This window comes from Falco naumanni, chromosome 3 (assembly GCF_017639655.2).
Source record: "Falco naumanni isolate bFalNau1 chromosome 3, bFalNau1.pat, whole genome shotgun sequence".
NCBI classification, from domain to species: domain Eukaryota; kingdom Metazoa; phylum Chordata; class Aves; order Falconiformes; family Falconidae; genus Falco; species Falco naumanni.
This window is the reverse complement of record NC_054056.1, coordinates 104,802,840-104,829,046: the sequence shown is the minus strand read 5'-3', so window position 1 is coordinate 104,829,046 and position 26,207 is coordinate 104,802,840. Positions and strand designations below refer to the sequence as shown.

The following is a 26,207-nucleotide window of genomic DNA, read 5'->3' as shown; positions in this document are numbered from 1 at the left end:
AAGTCCCACGTGTCAGATATTATGTTACGAAAACATCCTCCTCTCGAACCAATTATGGATCTGTCACCCTCAGTTTCATTCGTTCCTTTTGTCGTCAGACACAAGGAACAGTAACTAGCAAGGACACATAAGCTGTTGGAACATCCTACCCAGAAAACCTTCTTCCTCTCCAGGCTATCAGTTCAAAGAAACTTCAGGATTCCCCACCCAAGATATGCAGCTCTCCTTACTATGAGAAAGGAAGTTAGGCAGGACTCTTGCATGTGCCATAATTAAAGCTTCTCTGGTGGCTACATTCAAAGAAACACGGATATAACCACAAGCCAGAGAGAAGCTTGTATCATGACTGCCCTCTTTGGATCTCTTCTTTTGTTAATGGAGGATCTCTCAAGCCAGCTTCTCCTGCCAGCACTGAAAGGAGAGCACAAAAATACTCCCTTTTTTCCTCTATCGCAACTACACTCGCTTGACAGGCACTCAGCCCAAGGATGCTGCTTGCCTTCCAAGGTGAAAGCTCTGAAAAAATTGATGCTGATGTATCTTGTAAACTCCCAGGTTTTACTATCATCACGGGATTCAAGTATCTGGAGATTTGACTTATGAGAGATGGCAGCATTAGCAGCTCAAAAGTTCATTCATCCTCAAGAGCATATATATCAGCTGAAATGAGTTTCAAAGGACCATTCACTTGAACTGATTTACAGATACACCAGCAGACACAGAGACACTTCTTTCAATGACATAATTTTAATAGGCCAGGAGCATTTTTGCTACTGCAGCCAAGATCAGGATATTTTTATTTTGTTTGTCAGAAGGGAAGCTTTGCTTTGCATGCATTTAGCCTCAGGAACAGAGTTTCCTGACAGGATTGCCAAGAGCACATAATTTTTGCAACAGAAGCAACGCTAGGAGAATGATGTGCTTCACTAATCTCGACTGGAGTTCATAAATGCTTTTGCAGCCATCACACAGAAGACCTGAGCCAAACTGTCTGGTGCAGGTGTGCTGAGCAGCTGCAGGAGCCCAGCGCTGCCCTTCTCTGTCCCGGGACAGAGGGCATCTGTGCTGGGCTGCCCATACCTGCCAGCACTGGGGCAGACGAGCCCAGCTCCACCTTCAGGAATACAAAGGTGCCAGCAAAGCTGCATGCACTGCCATCACAGGGGACACTTTGGAAGAGAGTCTGGAGAAGGTGAAAAAATGCTTTATTTTGGTATAACCTTTTTTTCTGCAGCCCCAGGTATCACAAACCACAAGCAGACCATGGAAGTGCTGCCCAGGTGGCCAACAGCACAGTGCATCAGCTCACCAGTAAATCTCACTCCTAAAGCAGCAGTGTGAGCAATGCCCATGCAGAGCAAGGTTGACAGTGACGTGATGGGAGAGAGTTCGTTGAGGGAAAGGGTAAATTGCATAATATTTCCCACCCCTTCAGCAAAGCCAGCACTTGATGGGGAAAAATGAGGTGGCACGGTTTTATTTTTCTTACGTGACATTTTTACCCTCCATTAGAAAGGGGAACTTTTCAGCCCCAGCGTTTTCACCTCCAGACTTAGTCTCTGGAACAAACTTTCAGCTGCTGACTCAGACCAAATGCACAGTGCTTTCAGAAGGAGCTTTGCCCAAGCTATGACTACAGGATTTGGTCACCACTCCATATGAAATCATTTTAATTCACAAGATGCCCTCTCCCCTGTTCATGGAAGAGGTTGCCAAAGCCCATGTTATTCTGATGCTTCCTCAGTGCTCTTTCTTTAAGTCTATCCAATTTTCTCTCTATCTCAAGTGGAGGAGAGGAGAGAACTGTGAATATCTGAGCTAATTCCTCATTTTAATTTCTCAGACGTAGAGAAGGGGGCTTAAATCTAGGAAACTCTAAACAGAGTTTGGTAGGGAATATTTTTGCAGGCTTCTTCTGTAACGTTAAGCATTTTGCTTAAAATTAATAGTGACTATGGATCAAATCATTGGCCCTGTGAAGGATCTCATACTCCGCTGTCATGTTAAACTCATGTTAAGCGAAATGCATTCATGTCATAAATATTCTAATAGCAGACAGACACATAGTCAAGCTCGTTCCCAGATGCACTGGGCTCAGCCTGACCCAGCTGATCACAGAAATGTTTCACCCTGGAGAGGGGCGGACTGGGTGGGGGGGGGGGGGGGGGGGGGGGGGAGGCGGTTAAGATGAAAGAATAATTTTTACTCCAGTTTGCCTCAGATGTTTCGGTGCTGGGGTTGTTGTGCAGCAAGACATAGTCGGGTACTTGGATGGCAGACAGCCACGGCCCTCATCAGTAGCACTGAGGTGAAAATTATCGTGCTATAATTCAAGCCCTGTCATGCCTCATTGCTTAATTATACAGTTCTGATTACAACGGAATCATTTTTCTATAGTATGTCCCAAGCTGACATCACTTTGATTAACAACTCATTTATCTGATTACATAGTAACTCAATAACATTTTGAATTGGAAGAAACCCAGGAAGCCCTTTCATGCCCATTCAGCTTCCGAGCTAGCGTGCATATAAGTACCCTGTAATTTCATCTTCTTTATTTATAGCACGAACAATGCTTTAATGACCTGGAGAATGGAACAAGCAGTAAGGTACAGAGATTTGAAGATAATAAAAAAACCTAAGAGCCATGAGAAAAAGAGATAGACCCTACAGAGACCTGTAGCAGTCCTACAGCTGGTGCCATCTTTAAGCTTATGTTCCTAATCATTTATTACAGAAGGGCTCAGAGGCCCCAGCTATGTCATAGCCCTATTATGTTCAGCTCTGAGCAGGCCTCTAATTGAGGAGAGTCTGTTTCAAAGAACTCACGGTCTTAGGCTTTGATTCAGCAAAGAACTGAGGCATTAAGTCTCTGACTTTAGACTTCATTATCATACCTCCTCTTGCAACACTGACTCTTTGTTTTATGACTCCCAATGTTTCCCATAATATGGTGTAGTTCACATCTTCAAAGTGCTATAAAATATAAGTAAATTAAGCTTTAAAACTACTCCAGTGAGATCAGCAGACAGTTGTTTCAGAGGCAGAAACTTGAGTCATAGAAGTATGAAGTGACTTACCCAAGGCTCCATGGTAAATCATTGATAGTAAGTCAAACAGAGAAATGCTAGTTCCTAAATCTCTGTTGGCCCACCACACCTTGCTATTTATTCTTGATTCACCCATTTGCTTTAGGTAACTTCCTACATTTGCTGTGGGAATAGGAAGCAAAGAAGACCACTGCTAATGACCACATGACCCTAACCATGATGGGATCTGTGGGAGAGAACTATGAGGCATAGCAATTGCATTTCAGCATAAGGGCTGCCCATAAGAAAGGGCTGATTAAGTGAAATCAGTGTTGCACAGAAGTGCACTCATTCCATCAAAATCCCCAGTGGGAATCAATGTGACTGACATAGTCATTGCTGTGTTCATTCCTGCTACTCGACTCGAGCAGCACTCCAGGAACAGGTATGCCCATAACAGTGGCTAGCATCTACCTGGAGTTCTGAAAGGTTTCCATTGCCCCATCTCTCCAGAAACCACCTTCCAAAGCCAAGGCATTGGCACCAGGACTGTTTAAACCATTAGATATCTTATATTCCAAAACTGTTTTTTAAATAAGATCTATGACAACTTTTTTTTTTTTTTCCCCCTGTGGCAAAGCTGATTTTTCATTCCAGCTTGTTTAGAACAGTTTTGATAACAAAATCATGCTTTTCTACATTCCTCTCAACAGTTTTAGCTGATTAAAATAGCACTCCAGCTTGTAACATCCTCAGGAAAGGGATATGTCTGCTGCATATGTAAGGTGATGTTAACAGCTGCCTCGTATATTGGCCATTGTCACTTCATGACTATTACATCTCTGACCCCTTAAATAACAGCTCTATTGAATTTCCAAGGCATTTCCAAAGCCAGCTTAATGTACGCATTCTGGTCTACTCTACAAGTAAATGGGGTGGACATATTTCATTGGTTAATATCTGCAGGCTGCCCTGAGTTTCCAAGATATAGCTATTTTCACTACATCTCAAATCAAGACCCTTATAATGTCACATGCTGCACAAATGCATATGAAATAAGCCATTTGCTGCCAAAGCTCACAACCTGTGTGACAGATCCAATGCAGCAGGTATGACTATCATGACAAAAATTATCTTGGGAGTTCTCCAGTTGTTTCCCGGTCCAACATCTGTTTATTGACCTCCCTGCAGTCATTCTATGAAAACTTCCCATTTCTCTTCTTGATTACATGGGCATGGTATGCAGGCTTTTGCAAGAGAAAGATAAAGTTCATCATGTGGATACTCCACTTGTCTGGAAATATTTTCCTAAGTGCCCATGGAAATGAAATTCTGTGTATACATCTGTGGCAGACTGCAGCTGAACTGAACACAAAATGGCAGCTGCATGAAGCCTACAGCATCCTCTAATAAATTTAGAGGGGCAGCAGAAGGAAAATCATCAGCATTTTACCATCAGCACTTTGAGAGTGCATGATGAAATGCAAAACCCAGGACTTGATTAATTTTATTAACAAGCATCACAAAGAATCCACAAGAACAATTTCTAACCTGCTTCAAAAACACCAAGAATGGATCCCCACCATACAGCCCGTTGCAGTAACAGTTACTTAGCTGTCTCCACCACACAAAGCCATCTGGCTTTGGTTTCTATCCACAGCCCAGCATTTGTCATCTGAAAAGCTGGCAAATGTCTCAGGCCAAGACTGATCCAGCTCTGAGCAACTCTGGACAGACTGGGAGCATAGAGTGAGAACCATCATTACAGAGTTCTGGATCCACAGGTCATGAGACAAATCCAAACCAGTCACTCATGAACATCCCTCCCTCCCCAAATCTGAGCAAATTTGCAGTATGCTGAAGGGCTGAAGCCACTGCATTTGCTCTAGACATGCTCTGCTTTCTAATGGGGAATAAAAGACAAATCACAGCAAAAACATGATTGTGAAAACTGATTGCAGGACCCATCCTGCTTCACTCCTAGCCCAAGGCACCGATGCTAGGGGAAGACAGCTATAAACAACTGCACATAATTATTCCATTATTACAGTACATGCCTACTGCGTGGGTGGGAATTCTTGTCTTCTATCTCTAGCATGTTTCCCTGCATAGCTTCCTCCACCCCCCATCATCTGTTCAATTAAGTAACACAACCAAAGGACATTACCTCAATGTATTAACAGGGGATACCAAAGCAATAGCAGACAATGTTTGAGGAACTTTTAGGCAGGTGTGTATTCATCTGATTAAAAATAATAATAATAACAACACTCCCACAACCTTTGGGTTCTTTACTGCTTTTCTTCGCCTTTCCAGCTTTACCAGGTGTAAGTTATTTGCATTTTATTATTATTTTTTAAAGAGTAATAATTAGAGAGGGTGTGAACCTAGAAGCACACTGCATCTGGCTACAACCTCTGCCAAACTTCAAGTCTTCCTTGCATTCCAGGGTGAGGATCAGGGAATTAAGGGCTCTTGTAATGTGGTGCTGTAGAAATACGTATTTCTCAACCAGGGCCTGACTCCTTACTCACTCAAATGGATGTAAATCAGGCGTAACTGCATCAAATCAGCTGAATGCTAGAGTTAGGACTGCAAGGAATAGAAGATTTCTTGCTTTGTTTTTCCAAAAAAAAAAAGGGGGAGGGAAATAGAATGAGAGCTTTCTTGTGGACAGATTGCATTTGCATATTTATTCCCACAAGTATAGAGTTTTGTTTGTGTGGTTAATGAAAAGGTGTATTAATTGGACAAGAAGCTATGTATGAAATGGTGACCAGCAATCTCCCCAGAATATCCTAGTGCTTCCATCAGCTGAAGGGCTTGGGTAATGGAACATGAGTTTGATAGGTCTTACTCTTTCAGTTGAAAAACTGGCTGGACTAGCTCTTTGCAGGAAAAATGTTTCCAGCACCTCCATGACCCCAGCCTCAGTGGGCCAGGCTAGAGCAGATGTTTCAGTGTTGTCTCTCAAGAGTACCACTACTTGATACTGTAAATCTCAATTAGTGAATAGTCTGAAATCATACCTAGATCAGTAGTTCCTGTATGTTTTGTTGCAGAGGCTGTGTTTTTCTTCTTCCATTTTGACTAACATCACACCTACTGGGACAGGTACTTCACCCCACAGGGACAGCCCACAGTACATTTGCTAACCTGTGATGTATCTAAGGGGTCTGACACTTCTTCTGTATTTATTGACCCATTAGACACCCTGTCTAGTTTTCAAGCTCTTGAATTCACACTCAGCTTTCAGCTACTAGAGGACCACAGACTGATGTTATCCTGCAATAGCAGGGATGTGAGGCAACACCCTGGCTGAAATACTACTCCATTTTTCAGAACTGTTCACTTGTAAGGCAGGTGGGCCATTAATTTCTCCAAAGATTGCATTCTTCTACCAGTTTCCTTCCTATTGCACCCTACATTTAATACCTTCTTATGGAGTAAAGGTTCATTTCTCCAGCTCCAATTCACTCCACATGGACTGTCCAGCCTTCTGTTGCTATGGACAAGGTGCTACTGTTTACAGCTGTGCACCACAGAGATAGGATATCATGTTGTCACAAATAAAGGATAGTCCATCCTTTCTGCATCGCCATAAAGGCTTGTGCAAGGTAGAGGACAATGGGAAGAAAATTGTCTGTTCCCTTGGAGGACAACAGTGCACAGTATACTTCTATACACATAAGTCAGCTTTCTTACCCAAAAAGGAAGAAAACAGGGCTCAGGCTTTTTCCCAATCCCTCAAAAACTTTGCAGTTGGAAGATTTTGCCCATAGATACACTATACTTCTGAAGTAAACAAAAAGTTCAGAGTGCTTATCACTTATCCACTCCAGCACATTTCTGTCTTGTGAAAAGAAATAGATCTCAGTACAGAGGAGACAGTTGTCCTGCCACGTGTAGAACTACTTTTCTCCATTAAAAGAGCATCATGTTATAATTAGTCCATCAGGCTTTGAAATACAGTTTTAGCCTTTAGCTAATGTTGTAGAAAAAAATTCTACAGCCTTTTAAACTTTAGTGAAGGGAATTATTTATGCTCAGATTGGGACATTAACATTCTGTCCTTCAGAGTTTGCTAGTATCAGATCAGACTTATTATTTGCAAGGTGAACTAAAATAGTGGCAAGACTGGACAAGGAGGGTGTGACTCAAAAAAGGCCTACTTTCAGCAGGGCTTCAGAAGGTATCTTACTATCACTGAGATCTGCAAAAAGCCTGCTCAGCTGACATCTAGAGCTGCAGGCAACCAAGTTCATGCCAGAAGCAACCTCTTGCTTCTGACACTATCAAACTTTTTGATAGCATCTTAACTAATGCCCAAATCCTGTCTGGGCAGGATTGAACCTAGATATTCTCCCACTTGTCTCCAAGATCCCAAACCAATATGTATATTCTAGGTATACTCTCTACATGGGCACAATTTTATGGCTGGTCCTTGTATAGAAGACGACTGGTGAGAAGTCAATTTTATGTTTATCACCACCCCATTTTAATTCATACCTAGGTGACTGCCCTTAGAATGACGGATATCTAGATTTATTCCCTTTTCCAACAACTCAAGAGGTGGAAGAACTAGAAAACAGTTGTCTTTTCTCCCAAATGAAAGACCTAGCTCTGAATACCCTGGTACCAGTGAAAAGACTTGTCCCTCTCCTTAGTGGGAAAGGGTCGTGCTGGCAAGGTCTAACAGCGGAAGAGATTTTTATCACATGCAATCTATATCGTGACTGTTCTGGAGGAAGACACCCCATTTAAGAGGCCCTACTGTTGAGTTTTCCTACCTGGCAAACGAGAGCTAAATCCTGTGCTAGAGGTTTGCTGCTGCCCCAGCTTTGCACGGGAAGGAAGTCTTGAGTGCCTAACCCGGGGCTGGCGAGGCCACGAGACAGCAGGGTGCCTGAAAGTTAGGTGATATGGTGTCTGTGATCACATAAGGAGTTAGCCCAAAGTGCCTCAGAGGTATTTCACAGAGAAATGAAACATTCTCTGACCATTGCAACACTTGCCATCAGAAACTGCAGAGTCAGCTGATTCTGCGAGAAACTTGCTGGTGAGCACAAGCATTGGCATCTTGTGCTTTCTACTTACACATGCTTTGAAACCGTAACATCCTCAGCACTAGGCTGAAAATGTTGTAAGTGCTTTCTTTTTCCCTTTTCCACTGCTGTTGATGAAAGTACTTTGCTTGTTAGAGAAAACACTCTCTCAAGAACCTCTATTGGTAAAGTCAATGAAGCAGGTAAGTGTTCTTTTCTCCATTTGAAAGCCTCTTTCAAACTCCTTTCCAGCCCACCAGCTGACAGGAGAAGCTGAGAACAGCCTGATCCAGTATGCTAAGAACTTGGTTCTGGTCCTGGCTCTGACACAGACTTACTGCCTGACCTTGATCTGCATGGGAATTCATTTCCCTCCACCAGTTCTGCCATGCCTTGCTTTTGTTAGACTGAATTCTTCTAGAGAAAGACTTCTTCTCATTAGCATCAACTCTTACCTAGCTAAAAGAAGCCTGATATAAACTGGGGAGTTTTATGCTTACATGATGCAACTGCCCACCCAGAAGAATTTAAAGGAGTCAGGTACTAATGATACGCTAAAACATGATCCTCGGGCTGAAACATCTTTCAGCTTTGGAGCAATATCAAAAGGCTGGAAATCATTCCTACCATTTCATTTGTGTGTCTTGATTTTCCAGTTCTGATATGAATGCAGCCACAGCAATAGCTGGATTTCAAGGAGGTCTGTATACTGTCAAGACAGATGATTTTGTGAAACCCTCATCATTCCATTTACAAGAGATGCCCAGAAAAGCAAAGAAGTTAACAAGCATCTTTTAACACTCAGCAGCCTGCAAGAGAGGCTTTGTGGGTGTATGGTAAGTCTGCACTGTCTCAACCTTGAATACACTTTCTGTTAGAAGTGAATTGCACAAGCTCAGATTTCCTCAGAAAACAGCAGTTTGTTACTGTGGGCTGCAATAAGTTACTACAGCTCTGAGAAATTTTCCAGATAAGCAAAATCCTCAGAATGTAATACAGCATCTTCATTTTCAGCAAATGTGACAGTGCTGACCCTGCTACATCCGTGAGTCAGGTTTGCATGACAAGCAGCTAGTCCCAGTGGGTGGGATTCCTCCACCTTCACTTCACTCTCCAAAAGTTAAACGCCAAAGTCTTGTTCTAATCACCTCAGGCTCATCATATGGGGAGTCAGAAGCAATTTCACCCCGATATCTTTTTCCCATTGACTTAATGCAAAAGATTCAACATTGACTAGGTCAGCCTTAGATGTCTTCCCTGTGACACACATTCATGTACTCTGCGTCACACACCCAATGATGGCTTAGTCACACACACTAAAGACTAAACCTTGAAGCTGGAATCAAGGCCATCACAACTCTTTTCCCATTCCGGCACCTGTGTTCATGCTGCTCAACTCAAGTGCTTTCACACAGGCTTATCAGTCTGAATAAACTGAAGTGCAGATCATCACACCTGCCTTTGTACTGTGTGGCTGATACTTTCAAGAGTTAAATTTGAATGGGATATTCAGATTACTAATGGACAAATATTTTAAATTATAACGTAATCCTGAAGCATCCACACAAAAATACCCAACACAGTTTGACTCCTGGAGTAGCTACACTGCAATGCAATGAGCACAAGTGGAGAAAAAGAACTAAATTTTAGGCAGAACCTAGATCTTCATGACCCATGAGCAGGGATGTGACAAGGCAGATAACCAAACACAATGTGAATCTAAAGATTCTGCATTGAACATGTTTTTCAAAACTGATGGAGGTCTTTTTGTTACAAGACCCGCAACACATTTTGCTAATAAAATACCTACTTCTTTTACTGGTAAGTCCTGATTTTTAAGCACACAGCAGAAGATTGGAAACATGCTGTGAACTTCAAGCATTCAAAAAATATATCCCAGAAAATCCTAGGATATGTATCTGTTTGTGATCATTGTTTGTACTGACAAAATTTGGACTGGCATCTAAATCCAGGTACATGTTAAAGTCTTTGTTATGTCAGATTTCTGAGATGTGTGCCGGGTATGCTACATGAGATAACAAAAATCATCAAAGGGACACTAATTTTGCAACCAGGAGGAATAAATCTCACAATCCTGTAGGATTTTTTTTCCTCTAGTCAGCACAGTGGACTCTTCTTTCAGTTTCATGGCAAGGGTTCTGATTCAAGTAGATGTCTTACAAAATTGCAGGGACCCAAAATTCTAATAATATGAAAGTAATTTTGGAACTATCGTATGAGACACACAGCAGCAACACTTAGAAGCAATAGTAGATCAACAAACAAGGTTGGTGCTCAGCTGAATATGGGCGTGCAAATATACAGAAAAGGACATGTGTTTTTGAAGGATTAAGTGGCATGATTTACCTACAACTGTAGAAAATAAGGATATAATTCACCAAGTCTCTGTCCTTCCCCCCAAAAGTAACCTTCTCATCAATTATTGACTGAAGAAATCTTGTTTGTAGTCTTCTGATACAACTGAACTTTCTAGATCCCTTTCACTTACTTCTCACAACCGTTTCCCAGCATGCTCACTTCTGGTTTCAGTTAAGGCAAAGTCCAAAGATCACCAGTCTTTTGAGTTGACTGGTTTTTCATGAGCTTTACGATAGGGTTAGGACATGGACAGCTGGGCACAGAGGCCACAGGAAGTAAAAAGACAGGAAGAGTTTACATGAAGGACTTTTAGCCTTGACACTGAAAAAGTACCCTATTAATAAAACATGGTGAAGCTGAGCATTGCCTGTATGCACTGGGGAGAGAAACATCAGACAAGAACTACCTCCTAGTTTTTAATTTTACCATCAAGAAAATCAGTCCTGTTGACTGTAGACATTAAGGAACTGAAAAACTAGTGTGTATTGGTGAGCTCAGCTGTGTTTGCTTACACAAAGGAGAATAATTCCTTCAGCTCAAGGAATTACTAAGGTAAATGGTATGGCCCATTTCAGGTAACTAGATGAGATCATCTGCCTGTCCCTTCTGACCCTAAAAATTACAAAACATTCCCTACCTTCTAGATACAACCATTAGGATCAGTGTCTCTGAAAGTCAAGCCACTTAGCACATTTGAAAATTCAGGCAGCTGCTCTGAAAATAGTGTCCTTAGATTCTTCAGGCCAAATATCACTTTCATTGTACTACCGAATATGTAGTGAGAGAATCTATCCCTGGCATTCCTACCTCGCTCTTCACCTTCTACTAATGTCAGAACATTGCAGGTTATACAATGGTTTCCTGCTTTATAATCTTCTAAACTGTGTGAAATGTCCAGACCGCTGCAAAGTCTGATATTGGTTGTTCATGTCTATTGGAAGATCACTTAGAACATTTTTCGATGTTGTTTTCCTTCACTGAATCTGAAGTTCCAATGAGTTTTAAATGGGGCAGGGAGTAGGGGTGAGAGGGTGGGATGGGTAGGATGTGCTGGGTTTGGGTGGGATAGAGTTAATTTTCTCCATAGCAGCTGGTACGGGGGACTATGTCTCAGATTTGTGCTGGAAACAGTGTTGATCACAGGGATGTTTTGGGTACTGCTGAGCAGCGCTTACACAGCACCAAGGGCTTTTCTGCTTCTCACACCACCCCACCACTGACCAGGCTGGGGGGGGCACAAGAAGCTGGGAGGGGACACAGCCAGGACAGCTGACCCCAACTGACCAAAGGGATATTCCAGACCATAGGATGTCATGCTCAGCATATAAAGCTGGGGGAAGGAGAAGGAAGGGAGTGACACTGAGCCATGACGTTTGTCTTCCCAACTAACCATTACACATGGCGGAGCCCTGCTTTCCTGAGGGTGGCTGAACACCTGCCTGTCAGTGGGAAGTATTGAATGAATTCCTTGTTTTGCTTTGCCTGTGGCACGGCTTTTGCTTTACCTGTTAAACTGTCTGTATACTCTGCCCACAAGTTTTCTCACTTTGACTCTTCTGATTCTCTCCCCCATCCCACCAGGGGAGAGTGAGCGAGCAGCTGTGTAGGGCTTAGTTGTCAGCTAGGGTTAAACCACGACAGGGGAAGAAGCACCAGAAACTGCCCAAGACTTGACTCTGTTATGTGTGCTGGCATTGACCCTGCAAGGCACTCAGGCGCACGCTTAACTCAGTGCACAGGTATGTCTTCATTGACTTTGCTAGGACAGGTATGCCAGGTATGCAACATCTTACAGGGGAAAGCTCTTCACACAGCAGTTCTCAAACACTTCCCTGTGTTTCTGACAGGGAAAACTCCGTTTCTGACATTCTCATGACTCTAAATATTAATTCAAACAGTTTAGTATCTGTTGAGTCAGGACGCCACTTGTAACCTGCTCGGGGCATGACCTCTAGTCCCAGAAGAACTGTCCCGGAGCCCTGCAAGCACACAGTGAGTTTCTGTGGTGATTATATGTCAGTATGTGACCACTACACAAGCAATGAAAACCTACCCTCTCTCATTACTGAGGCTGGTTTGGGCACTAGTCCAGTTCTGCCAAGTCCTTTATCTTCCCATGTAGTTAGTAATCAGCTTGTTTCTACCTCACCCATATTTACTCTGGTAGGTGAGCATCATCTCAATAAGGTGAGGAGCTCATTTTGTATTCCTTTTCCTAATTGGAGCCTTTAGGCATCAGATCATGTTTGTGCAAGAATCTGTAGAACACCTAAAAGAATTCAAGTTCTATGATTCAGGTAGGAGAAAGCCTGAATATTGCCTGCTACACCTAAGATTGCTGTGACCCAATATTACAGATGAGTTTTGGGTACCATTTTAGATCACTGGGAAAGGGCATTCCCATATATCTGAAGTATCCAGTATAGCTCCAGTTTCAGCCTATGGATCTAAGCACAATATAACACATCAATTAAGCAAAGGCACCAATAATCAGACATCCCATACTAAGAGGCTAATAGCAGGAAATTAGCACGAAGTAAAATATCATCTTAAATGACCATATATCTGTCAGACAGTAACAGAGGATCACTGCCAGAACCAATAAAATGCACTCTGTTGTAGTAAAGATGCTCAAAAATTATATATTTATCCACAAAGGACATTTTTACTCTGAATTCATGAAACCAGCAGTTAGGGAAAGAAATCTTAATGCTTTCAAACACATACCATCTCCTATTTTTACCCTCATTTTCCATGTAAACAAGTATTTCCTTAAAAAAACCAACACTGTGGGATTCATCAGCCTAAGTGCCTACAAGCTGTGCAGTCCTCGAGGCTTCATCCATGCTCTGTGGTGAGACAGACTCCTCAAACGCAACTCAATCCCATGCTAAGCAAAGTGGGTTTTGTCACCTGATACTTTTTGCTTCCCCTTTAATTGAGCGTTGCCTTGTTCTTTTATAGCTCAAGAGGGTAAACACCAACACCCCCCCGACTTTCTCTATTCCATTCATTAATTTGTATAGCTCTTAGTCATCTGCTCTCTAACAAAGTATTCCTATTCTTTTCAGTTTCTTCCTGAGGGAAGTCTGTCCGTGCTTAATTATTTTTGTTGCCTGTTCTCAACCCCCCCCCCCCCCCCCCGCCCCGTGTTTCTGCTGTGTCCTTTGTCAGGGCAAACTGCAGTTGGTAGTCCTGATTGTAGGGCTGACAATTCACACTGACAATTCACACTATGCTGGCTAGTTGTGCAAGACATTCAAGTTAGGGGAAGAGAAACTCCACATATCTTGTGTAACTAACCAAAACCATGTAAATTACTACTGAATATGCAACCAGGGCTGCTCTGCTTCCTGCAGGGGAGGAAAAAAAAAAAAGGGATGGGAACTTTTTGGTAGGCTTTGTGTGCATCCTGCTTCGAAGCCAAGGAGAGTTGAGCCTGTGGGAAGAAGCAAGGGTCCCCATAGGAAATTTAAACACAGCCTGAGATAGGGTGTCTTAGACTCTAGGCACCCCCTGCTTGTCATGTTTCAGTGTCATGGCTGTCACCTCACAGTCTCCATGATTTAAACCTCCCACTGCATTCTTTCCATCCCCACATCTCCCTGAGTCCCAGCCTTGACACTAGAGCAGCCCCCACCACTCTCAGCAACCAGCCCCAGAAAAGCCCTGCTCTATTATTCTGCCAGTCACCCCTCTCTCCTTGCACATCCTCTCTCAGCCCAACCCAATGACTTAGGCATCCTGTCCCTGAACCTCCCTCTCCTCCTTCCTCTGATCTGCCCCTGTCCAGAGACACTGGGGGTCTCAGGTGGGTTCCACGTCCATGGGAGGAGGATGCTGCCCCTCTAACAGACTATGCACTGGGGAGGGCAGTAATTGGGGCTGACAGGACTGTTGCCAAAACCAAGCAGGACCCTGTCCTGTTCTCCCACATAAACAATTTTCAGTCCTTGCTCTGAAGGACACAATTAGGACATCAACCACACTTCTAAAAAAATCTCCCTCAATGACACCTGAAGAGATGAAAAGGACAGGAGCTGTCGAAGCTCCAATAACAAGCAGGAGCTGTTGAAGCCCTCAAAACTGGGCTTTGTTCCTCTTTTTCCCCCTTTTTTTTTCTAAAAGCAGCTGTGAGTTGTTGTCTGACTGGATGGCAAATGCAATGCTCTGTCCTGCTGTTGAGACCAAACACAGGCAGAAAGCACAAGCTGTTCACAAAAGATCATCAGTCCGTGAGTGACTTGTGGGGAAAAAATGTGAGTGATTTTCAGCAGCAAAGCAGTCTTGGGTGTTGATTATTGGCACTCGCAACGAGACAGTCACAGGAGGGGGAGGCTTTCCTGTGAACCAGTAACAGGCTGGTATGTCCCACATAAGCTGGTTAAATAACACAGTATTGACTCTGCCCCTTGGCTGGGCATCTTAGGTAAGAGTGAATTGTGAAATCCCCAACCCAATATTACCCTCTGACATTTGCTTTTGAAGAAGTTACCACAGAAACCTCAAAAGCAGGTTTCAGCAAAACACATGTAGGGCTTTGGTCCTGCACCAGCCCTATGCAAGAAAGCGTATTTCATCCCTCCCAAGGCCCCAGCCCTCCACAGGGGTCCTTGTCCCAGAGGCAGAACTGCCTCGTCCCCATGGAAATCTCCATGGGATTCAAAGACACCGTAGACCCTTGCAGGGTCTCGTGAGGCGAGGTAGAAAGTTTGTGTGAGAAAAGATTTGCTTGAATGTATGTAGGAACCGCCATGCATGTTTACAAACCCCAACCCAGATCTGGGTATCTGGCTGATGAATAGGGATGGCAGAAGATGGCTGTAGGGGTTCCCATCTTCGCCTCCAAGCCCTGCCCTTGCTTCGAGACAGCTCAGCTGCTGGTGTGGACGTAATTGAACTACTTGCAAATTACATCTTGGTGTATTAAGGAGAGCCAAAGCCAGTGCCAGTTTTTCTGTTAATATTACTGGTCTGCAAACCATGCTGGCTCAACAGCTGCCTCCCAAACAGCTAAGCCACCTTCACAGTGCAAATGAAAACTTCCGAGAGAGAGGTGGGGCAGACAGCCGGCGGCAGGAATCATTGCAGCCATCTCCGGGTAAGTCATCATTGCCCATGAATCAGAGGCCTCACAAAGTGGATCTGAGGCGGGATGTAAAATATTACACATAGCTCTAATAACTCTGGGTTTTTCTGAGCCTCATGATGTATGGCATTCCCCCATGGCACAGACTAAATCCATGACTGCATGCTTTCTAAGAAGCTTAGGAAGTGATTGTATAAAATTAGTATTAACTAGTTTCACTATTATTAAATGGAAAATTAAAGCTTTCAACACTAAGCTATTCAAGGTGGTTGCTACACGAATGCTCTGTAATGCCCTCATCAACAATAACCATCATTAAGGCTGCTCCTTAAAAGCTGGGGAAAAATGCATAATCTGTTGTATTATAATCCACTTTCCTAGAGCAGCCATGAATTTAAAAATCTATTAAGAAAGGCATGTACAGGAAGCAATTTCCTGTAAGATCACGGAACGGCTCAGCCATAAATAGAAAAAACCCTATCAGTTAAGTTACAAAGGAAAATCAGACATATCCTGTCCTGGATTCATAACATCAATTTATCTGTTTGGCTGACTTTGCTTCACTCTCCGTATTATAGTTTGTGGTTCCAATGTACCAGGATAATTAAGGAAATCAAAAACCATGGAGGATGTTTCCTTTGCACCACATTTTGTCATCTTAAAAATCATGCATTTTATTCTCCCCTTTTCTTTTATTTTTTGAGGTCCTCAGCATTTACAGACTTCAGATCCTTTGTCTTACCTTTAGTCAGGCAAGTAAACACAAACTCCCTCTCCCGGGCCTGTTAATATAAACGAAATGAAAAAGCTAATATCATTGCCAGCAGGGCAAAATGCTGCCACCAGAATAAAGAGTAGCAGCAGCTCCTGTGTCAGAGCCTTAAAGAATTGTCCACATGCAAGAGGAGAAAAAGAGGGTAAAAGTACCCTGGGGCTGCAATGAGGCAGCAAGCTGCCAGCCAGATCACAGTGCTTTATCTGAATAGAGCACAGCGGAGAGGGTCATCTTGCATCAGACCTGCAAGGTCAGTAAATAATTAGTTTCCCTATTTTTCAGATGAGAAAGTGGGGACCAAATTATTTAAGGCCTTCCAGTGTGTCAGTGGCAGTCACATTTAAGGCCCTTCAGTGGGTCAGTCACTGTTTTTCTCACAGCCTCTGAGCTATACACACAGTTTTCTAGATTACTATATTCTACATACAGCATTCAAACTAAAATGACAAGGCTCAAGACATCAAGAACAAGGAACAGTGCAGATTTTCTGCTCTAATGGGTCCTTGATGGTTTTCTTTGCTAGTATCCACAAGAAAGGAACAGGGGGGAAAGGGAGGGAAGGGGAAGTCTAAAATGTCCTCTAAGGTTCAGATTCTTGTAATTATTTGGGTGGGAAAAATTATTTTTGGACAGCCCCATGTTCACACGCTGAACATGGAGGCAACAAGTTCTCAAAGGCAAGGCAGTGAGCCAGGGACCCAGGTGAGATTTTAATGGGTGAAACTCTATGTTCAGCAGAAATGAACTGAATGTGAGATGTTTAAAATGAGACATTTATGCCTGATTTCATGTCAGAAAGGCACACCTGCGTGCTCCCAGGATTGTTAGTCAGGAGTTGTTCCTGGAGTGAAGCTCCAAAGCTAGCCTTTTCTCATTAAAACAAAAAAAGAAACAGCAACAACGATGACAAAAGAATTAAAGAAAGCCACCTAATCATACAGTTATAGTTCTTGGATTCAGATTTCTGAGATTTTTGGGTCAAGAGGAATGGGATGGCCTTGCATTTAAAGCCCCCATGTGCCAGAGTAATGCTGCACCATTGTATATACAACATTCACTAGACAACACCAGTAAGCCTTCTCCAAATGCATTTTATAGGAAGTCTGGTCCAAGCTGTCTTTCAAAGATGCTGTGTAGTCAAATATATCTCAGAGTGGCAAATTTGAGAATCCTGTGAAGTGCACCATGAGCAGAGGCTGTGACACATCCCATACAAGAGCCCTTGGGCACTTCTGCATTGCCTCACCACAGCCCTTCCCTCTCCCCTCTGCTCGGTGCAAAGCATTTTCCCTGAATATCCTTGCCTAGATTTTGTCATCAGATCTCCTAGTACCAACTTACTGTTGCTGAAACAAGGTCTGTTCTTACATAAAAAGATCTTTAAATAAATCTCCTATGTGAGCACACAGGGTTCAGCAAGCAGGAAAAATCAGATTTTCAAGATCTCTTGCTGTTGTTTTCATTAAAATTAGCAGCAAATTTCCCATTAAACTTGAGGAGAACACTGCAGCCAGTGCTAAGCTACTTTAAAAGTCCTGTCTGTATTGACTAAAATCTACAGTCTTACTCCAAACAAAAATCAGTTCCATGCAAAGAGGCTCAAAAGAACTAGACTATGAAAAATCCATAAATTAGCTCATAGGCTAATCAGCTCTTCAAAGTAATTCTTATTTGTTTCCTTGGAAATGAAAAACAGCCAGAAGAAAAAGCCTCCAAACTCATGAAAGTGTTCTCTCTATGGCTACATGAGAAAGATCATGTAGCTTTAAGGATTTAAGCAAACTATGAATGCTCAGTAATAACCTCTTCAAAGTGTTCCCTCTATGCTAATGTCCTTGATTGCGATAGTTGGAGGAATAATAAAATTATACAGACTAAAATAAACCCATGCAAATGGTGCCTGTTGAAGCTAATTCTCTGCATGGAGGTCAAATCCAAGCCACTGTAAAACTGATAACCAGATCCTGCTATGGTTTAAAATATACGGTTGATGCTTTTCTCTTGGTTTTCATAGATTTCTGTTTTTCCTGTTCAGATTGTAAAATGGAGAGGCTTAGGCAATTTAGAGGACTGGAGCTTTAGTCTGCCAGATTTAATCTAGCGTAAAACCCTACTTTCCCAAGGACATACCTGGTAGCTGGTCAGTGGCCACTGTGAAATGTGCTGGTGGGAGCATTTTGGGGAAGTTTCCTGGGAGACCATTGTCTCAGAGGATTTGAAAAGGTCAGAGTATGATGGATTCTCCACTACAGACATCACTGGGATTAATATACTCTGGTTTAGATCTATATTTCCCTTCATATTTCCGCATCTTACAGAACTGATATCATAACATCTAATCTCAGGCACACTAGCACAGAAGCTTTCTATTTCGGTTTGGATTTTCCTACATGTCAGGCAGAAACTGAGCCCATTTTAAAAAAGCAACCCACCTTCTGTCATGCTGCTAATTCGTTATTTTCTCAGATTCCCTAGTGGTTAAAGAACCTGGTGGTTATACTGGAGTATAAGCTTTTTCCACTCAAAAGGCAAACAAGAAAGTTTTACATAGATTTAATTTTTATTATTTTCAGCTCTTTGTGTAAAAAAACCACCAGTCCTTATTCCTCCATCCCACCAAGTTTAAGATATTCCCAAATAAGCCTTCTTCTGTACAAGTGTTTGACATCCGTAACCAAACCTGACCAAAGATTTGGACTACCCTGCCACTCTACCCCACATTATAATCAACACATTCTGAAATTGCTTCTTCAGCAAATATAGCATCCTACTTATCTCTTTTGTCAGAAAACAGAGAGCTTAACTGCCCACCTAGACAGTTCTGACTGCGTCTTCCCAGAAAGTCGCAGCAGTGAAATGTCCCAGCTTCTCTCTGGTGACTGTGTCTCCCAAGTATCCTTAGCATGAAAAGGCCAGACCCTGTAGCAGAAAGACCAATGTCACCTGCTCTCAAAAAGATCATTTATTGCCCACATCACACAAGTGCTTTCACAGTGCATTTCCCAGATGAATTCTCTCTTTAGGACTTCTGATGACTTTTCTCAGTTAGCTTGGAGGTCCTCGTGGCTAATTAAGTAAAACTACAGTGTGACCTCCCACCCACAACTGGCTCTAGGAAAGTAAAATTATCCTCCTTAGTCACCTTTGAGATCTCTCAAGAGGCCTTTAGGCATGTGGAGTCACACATACTTTTCTGTTTGATGGGAAAACAGGAGCAAGACACCTGAAAGTCCTCTGTATGCTTACAAAGAAGAAAATCAGCAAGTCTAATCTGTGCATCAGGAATTTGGTCCACCCTCTTATTCCAGTCCCTCTTATTAAAAGGTTGGCTTGAGGAAGCCTGGCCATCGCCAGGGCACCTGCACTCTTACTTTGGCTTCCCTGAGAGTCCATCCTTCCTAGATGATCTCCAGCCCTGAGGCAGCTGTGTGCCAAGGTCTTCTCCAGAGGGGCAGCTGTCCATGGAGCCCACCACCACCAGCCTTGCAGCCCACCCAGCTTGGGACTCCCTCTGCCACAGAGCCAGCTTTGCACTGCCACCATGTGTCAGGCCCTGCTCCACACTCACATCCAGCCCAGGCAATGTGTCCACATCCTCCCCGAACAGGGAGATCTCATACAATACAGCGGTGCAGGAACCTCAGCCTTCTTACGGGCAGTGCCCTGGCCACTGCTTGTGGAGTGGGGCTCTCTCCCTGGCACGAGAGACACATACCCCATTCTTCAGGGACCATACATGGCAACAGGATGGAGAATGTCCAACCCTGAGACATCTTCTAACCTGCTGACTGGGACAGCCACCTGGGAGATGTGGGTTCAGACCTCCTCGGTAGAGAAAGAGATGGAGGCCATGTGTCCCACATTCTGTCTGAGTATCTTAACCACAGGAATATCTGAATGCAGCTTTTAGGTGGAAGTTCTGATATGTGTGCTCTGGGATGCCTTTTGGCTCAGGCCCTAGGTGACAAATACAAGCAGGAGAGACTGTGGATCATGTAGGGGTGTAGGCCCTCCTCTACTCAAAGCAAAATTGAAGCAGAAACAAAGCAGACATGCCTAGAAGCAGAGATGTTAGGGACTGCCAGAGCTTTGTTGGTGAAAACCTATTGCGTGCTAGCTTGATGTACCTCCTAATTTGTAGTAGATTAGTTTGTTTAATGTCTGGGCTTGCTCTTCTCTAGGGGTGAGACTTCAATGCTGAAGTCGTTCTGTGAATTCATCATAACTGTAATTAAGTGGCTGGTATACTAAGAGCCCAATACCAACATCTGGGAAAGTCACGTTCCAGTCCCTGCTCCAAATAATATTTTTTAATGTAAAACAGAAGCCCACCATCCAGAGGCATTCATAATGATTCACAAAGTCCCAACAGACATGGACTTGCATGCATAACCCAGTGCTCTATCACCAGCCAAAACCAGATCTGAGCCCTGGCCTCCCACATGCTGTAAGTGCTCCCCAAGCCTCTCATCCTCTCCAGAAATGAGGGGATTTGGTGTCATATGCTGTTTTCAGAGTCAGATTGGACCATCACAGCAAGACAGGTAGAAGTACACCTACCTTATGAATATCATTAACGAAGAATCAAACCATGACCTGCTTTCTCCATCAAGTTATCCAGAGATGCAAATGTAGAAGTAAAGAAGCAATGAAGACATTCCTGGCAGAAACGGCAGGGCCTAGAACTGAAAAATGAGAGAGATATTTTGAGGGTCTAAGTTAGCAATTAGACATTGAAATCTTTCTTCAAGCCTATCTCCATCCTTCCAGATCATGAGGACCATAGGTGTACTACTTACAGCAGCTCAGAACTTTCAGCACTGCCTATGTTTATGTAGAAGCAATATTGATATTGGTGTCTCCATACATCACCCTTGCAAGCAATGGAGCTGACTACAAATGAGGTCATTAGAAACAAGTAAATAAACTATTATACCCATTACATGCATGGATATAAATGCATGTAGTCAGGCAGGACAATTAGTTCAAGGTATCATTATATTCTGTACTTTAGACACAAACGTTAAGTGCTGGATCCTGCCTGGAAAAGGTAACAAGAAGAAATGGAAAGTGGTTATTGGGTTGAGGGGTACTATTCCTTAACATATTATACAATTACCTTATTTCCTGGGGCATTATAATTAACACCCCAGTCCTGCCCACACAGGTAAATACCTCCAGGACAGAGCTGAGGGCCATTGAGCAGCACGGTGAAAATAACTTGTGCTATACTCCCTGGGGGACTTAGGAGCATTTTTTTCATAAGTACTAGACCTTGACCTGTGTTTCCTGTAAAAATTCAGTGAATTTGGAGCAACAACATTGGGACCAGCAGAGTGTTCAGAAATGCTCAGCAACATATTCAGAGCTGCTAATGCACTTCTTTTCTTCTTAAAGTAACACAAGTGTAGGAGAGGAGGGGAATAGCAAAACCACAGTGTCTTCTCCATATGCCTTTTTGATCTCTCCTCAGCTCCTGCTCAGCCATGGCAAATAAGCTTCAGAGTTTCAATCCTAACAGTGGGGCAGACCAACAAGCGAGCATGTGACATCTGAGTGAAAAGGTTTTTGCACCGTGGCATGGTAAGGAACAGGGTATGTTTTGAAAGCAAGCTCTTTGACACAGGGTCTTGCATTTCACCTTGCTGTCACGCTGTGTTACCACACCACATCACATGTGTGACATAACCAACAAACCCTGTTGTAACCTGTCTTAGGATGTGTCATGGGAAGGCTACCTGCTGCCTGATGCTTGTAAGGGCCCTTCAGGAAAAAGGCAAGCCTGCTACTTCCCCACACCCAGAAGTGTCCCAGAAGCTAAGCTGAACATAAAGAGCGGCTCTCTTCCTGCCCATCCATAATCAGCTCCAAGCAGTCATCACCTGTCCCCCAGAACATTTCAGAAATTCCAGAGTACATAGTGATATAAAGCAGCTGAAATGCAGCAATGTCCCATGAAGAAAGAAGCTGCTTGTTGAAACCTACTATTTCACATTCAAGTAGGAGGAGGTATGGTAGAGCACACCACAGCAGAGTCCTGGCAGTGCACATCAATAAGGACAAATGAACTTTTCAGCACTGACTCAAGGCATTTCAATGTTGTCTTCCACTGAAGTTTGCTCCACTAACCTTCGTGCCTTGCTGTCTTAACAGTAGTGATACCAGTTGAGAAGTGATACTAAGAAACCACTCAGTATTTGAGAAATTTACACTTTTCTTTTTGCTGCATTCCCCAGGAATTACCATTTGCCTCACTTTGTGGATGTCCCCACAGATGACATTTAAGCAAGCACTGTTCTGATTTATCTTGTCCCCAGGGCATTTCTAACCTATGTGGACTATGTCTGTGGGTAATGAAATACATTGTCACACCACAAATTAAACACATTAAATTAAATGACTGTCTCTTGTGCTTTTTCTCACTTTGTGAACTTCTATCTATCTATCATTGTCCCTGACATCTTCAGTACCACAGGCTCACCTTAAATTCAGAGAAATTCTGTCCCACAGCTCAATAAGCAGCATTTTGGAAAGCCTTTTTTTATATTCACCAAGTAGGTCATTCACCTCTTGGTGCCAGCTCAGCAAAATGGTGAGATGCTCCCTTGCACCTTAGCATGCAGATGGATTTCATCCAGTAAGAAAAAATTGTTTTCCCAGCAAACAGAATGTAACTGTGGGTCATGTAAGCAAAGAGTTTTTTCTCTTCTCAACATCCCCAAAGCATTTTTATGTCAACAAGACATATAAGGGAGAAAACATCACCCTGTGCAATGTGAAGCACAGACCCCCCTGGTGCTCACCTGTCCCACCAAAGGCATCATGGTGCACAGCTGGGAGCATCTGCTCTGTAACACATTCACTGCAGAAGAATGAAATATTCACTTTAAGTGTTTATAGTTTGGGGTGAAAAACTAGAGCAAGATACAGGGCAAATTCTCCCAACCAATCTGCATTGCAATGCACTGGGCTTCACCTCGTGAGGTTGTGTGTGTCCTCCAGTGTTTGCAGCCTTGTACCTCTGCTTTCTTGCTGAATTTCAATTTCCTCAGCAGGCAACACAGCACGATCATGACAGAATGGTTGGCAGCCTGCCTGGGTCTCTGCCTTGAGCAGTACACAGGGGCCATACAAAGCCAGCAAATCCCTGGGAGCTTTCATCAGGTGCTGAGAGTCCTTCCGTGCATCAAGGCAGGCACTTCACTGCGTGCAGGAGCAGCCCAGCGTGACATCAGTGCGAGTGGTATGGGGAGGAGGAGGAGGGAGCTCACCCTCTGTGTACACAGCAGCCACCTAGGCGAATGGCTGCGGGCGGTGTGATTAATAAGAGCTGGGATGTGCAGCTATCTTGATGAGAGAAGCAGATTGGATTGCAGTATGGGTTATTGTTTGCATATTTTCAGGGAGAAAGGACAGTGGTAAATGTTTCCAGGGTCAGATGGACACGACTGCAACCCCAGCTCTATAACTGGGCACTTTCTGGAGCCCCAGGACACAACAGGCAATGGAGGAGAGGTGTACTGAGGGCTAAGGCTTGGAGGGAGTGGGCATTGCTGGGCCAAAAGATGGATGGCGGCAGTGGGAATCATCAGCCAGCACCCTCCTCAGCTTTGGGGCTGAGGCTTGGGCCAGCTGGCCCCCCCCCCATCGGACCCTGCTGCCAGCACAGGCCACAGATGCAAGGCAAGGGCCAGGATGGCCGGCAGCACCAGGCCCACAAGACTTGACAGGCCCTCTGTGCTGATGGCACGTGTGGGATGGTGACACAGCTGCGGGGCCAAGTGGCCACCTGCCCTTGGGAGTGGAACCAGGACCAGCATTTACAGAAAAAGAAATCTCCGGCTCCTGGCAGGTGGCCTGCCCTCCTTGCACTGCAATCTCGTTGGATCACCTCAGAGAAAATGGCTGAGTGCCTTGGCCGGCGGCCAGGTGGGACAACAAAGGGCGAGTGTGGGTGATTCACCCGCCATGCCAGACAGCTCTCCCTCCCCACCGGCACCCACCCCGCTCTGGGGCAGCACCCCACTCGCCCCGGGAACAGGCACCGGCGGCCTCCACTCCTCAGTGACCCCCTGACACCATTTTGAAGGTATCAAGGTTTTAATCCTGGTGAACTGGCCCGGCTCCAGTGTAAAAACCCTTGAGGCCCGCAGGCTGCCATTTCCCCCCAGGAGCGCCCAGCTTCATCTTCAGCCAGCCCCTCTCAGGCACAGGCCACTTGCCTCTCCTTCCCAGGCTGTGCCCTGGGTTGGCTGCTTTGGAGAAGGAATGGGAGCAGATTACTTTTAATTACTTTGCTGTGTCTTTGGTTTCCACGGTTTTGTCCTTGTGTAGCTCCTACCACAAATCCCCAGTCCCCACAGGGCCCAGGCTGCTATAATTCCTATTAGGTAAGATTAAGATAAAGGGTAGCTAACTAGCTAATTTATCAGGGATCCAAGAAGGAATATGCCCTGAATGTTGATGCACATTAGAATTAAGGTTTAGTTTTCCTCACATCTTCACCACCTTTAGTATTTTGGGGATTCGTTAGAGCAGCAAGTTCAAGAAATTTATTCCTGGGCATTTGAGACACTTATTTCTAAAAAGCACTAGAACAACATCCAAGTTTTTCCATCCTATTACTCAGCAGCCTTTATGTAACGTATGGCCCAGCTTTCAGACACAGCAAGGCACAGAAAAAAGAGTTGGAGGGGAGGCTTGCAACCTCCCTTTTCATGGAATTTAAAATCTTGAGGTTTCTTCAGAATTACAGAAATGAGAGCAATTCAAGCAAATGTGCAGATGGTCAGAGGCGAGTGGAAGGCTCACAGCTGGGGAAATTTTATTGAGTGTACATATCATATCAGACACTGTATCAATACATATCAATACCCAGATAGTCTCACAGCCCCAGCCCTTTAACCCAGAAACCCATGTTTTAATCACACTTCCAATGCTTTGAGACTGGTACAGTTACATATTGTAGTAAACATACATGCACATCTCTATTGCATTGTTACCATACTTCTACCTCATACCTAGATATAAAATACTTCATGTTCCCTGTGGCTATGCATGTGCTTCTTAAAAACAGAATATTTTACAATGTTGTTGTACAGTGTTTTTACAAATAGATGTATTATTAGCAATAAAATATCGTACTCCAATTTACATTCAAGCATCTTTTGCTTCTGGCTGGGGAAGCACGCCTGCAGTGACTTCATAACCTCTTAAACTCTGTAAATACAGCTATACATCTTCTGTAGGAAAAAAGAACCAACAATGTCATGATTTATGGGTAACTCTCTCTGTTAATCCTAATAACAGGGTTAGGAGGAGCAATTTGCAACCTACTTTAACCTTTAGATTTAAGGATCTTCAGAGTGTGTCCTTCTGCTGCTCTTCAGCACAAAGGCAAATGGGCAGTGAAAGAGGAGCAGCACACTTGGCCATCCAAAGGCAGAACTGCCAGATGAAAAACAGGAAACCAATCCGGTTTAAGAGCAACAGCAAACTGTAAATATGCATCTCGATGGAAACACGTTCTCAATCTGCAATGTTCTGAGCATACACCCTTATGCTTCACAAATGCCTGGAGGATAGCGACGTTGTAAAACTGACTCCAAGCAATCTCATCTCCTGAGCTATGGCCTAGCAGCCATATAAATGGCACAAGAATGACATTCCTCTGTCCCTCACCACTGAGTCACTGTTTCCCACCTCTCAGCTGGACACACAGTCTCTTCTGACCCTGTATTTTATGGTTCCCTGACCCCATTAGTGCCTGCACAGCCCTTACAGTAATACGAAAGGAACCAAGCATAGCCTTTGCATGAAAGTGAGTCTCTCATCTGTCTCTGTACCTGTCTGTCCCAGCTAATGAAATTTCTGCTTCCCAGTCTCCATCA

The 26,207-nt window shown here is 43.8% G+C and overlaps 2 long non-coding RNA genes across 2 annotated transcripts in view; one reads left to right on the top strand and one right to left on the bottom strand.

Annotated features, from left to right (window-relative positions):
- Positions 1–16,501, bottom strand: part of LOC121085778 — a 36,570-nt gene extending 20,069 nt beyond the window's left edge. Inside the window, exons 1-2 of the long non-coding RNA XR_005827187.1 lie at positions 16,470–16,501; positions 16,285–16,324 (exon numbers count right to left, since the gene is read on the bottom strand). This is a non-coding gene — a long non-coding RNA (uncharacterized LOC121085778). The remainder of the gene's footprint in view (positions 1–16,284; positions 16,325–16,469) is intronic.
- On the top strand, positions 15,353–22,714 carry LOC121085777. Its single transcript, XR_005827186.1, has 3 exons — positions 15,353–15,554; positions 21,791–21,900; positions 22,035–22,714. It is a non-coding gene; the product is annotated as an uncharacterized LOC121085777 (long non-coding RNA).
- Positions 22,715–26,207: the final 3,493 nt, after the last annotated feature.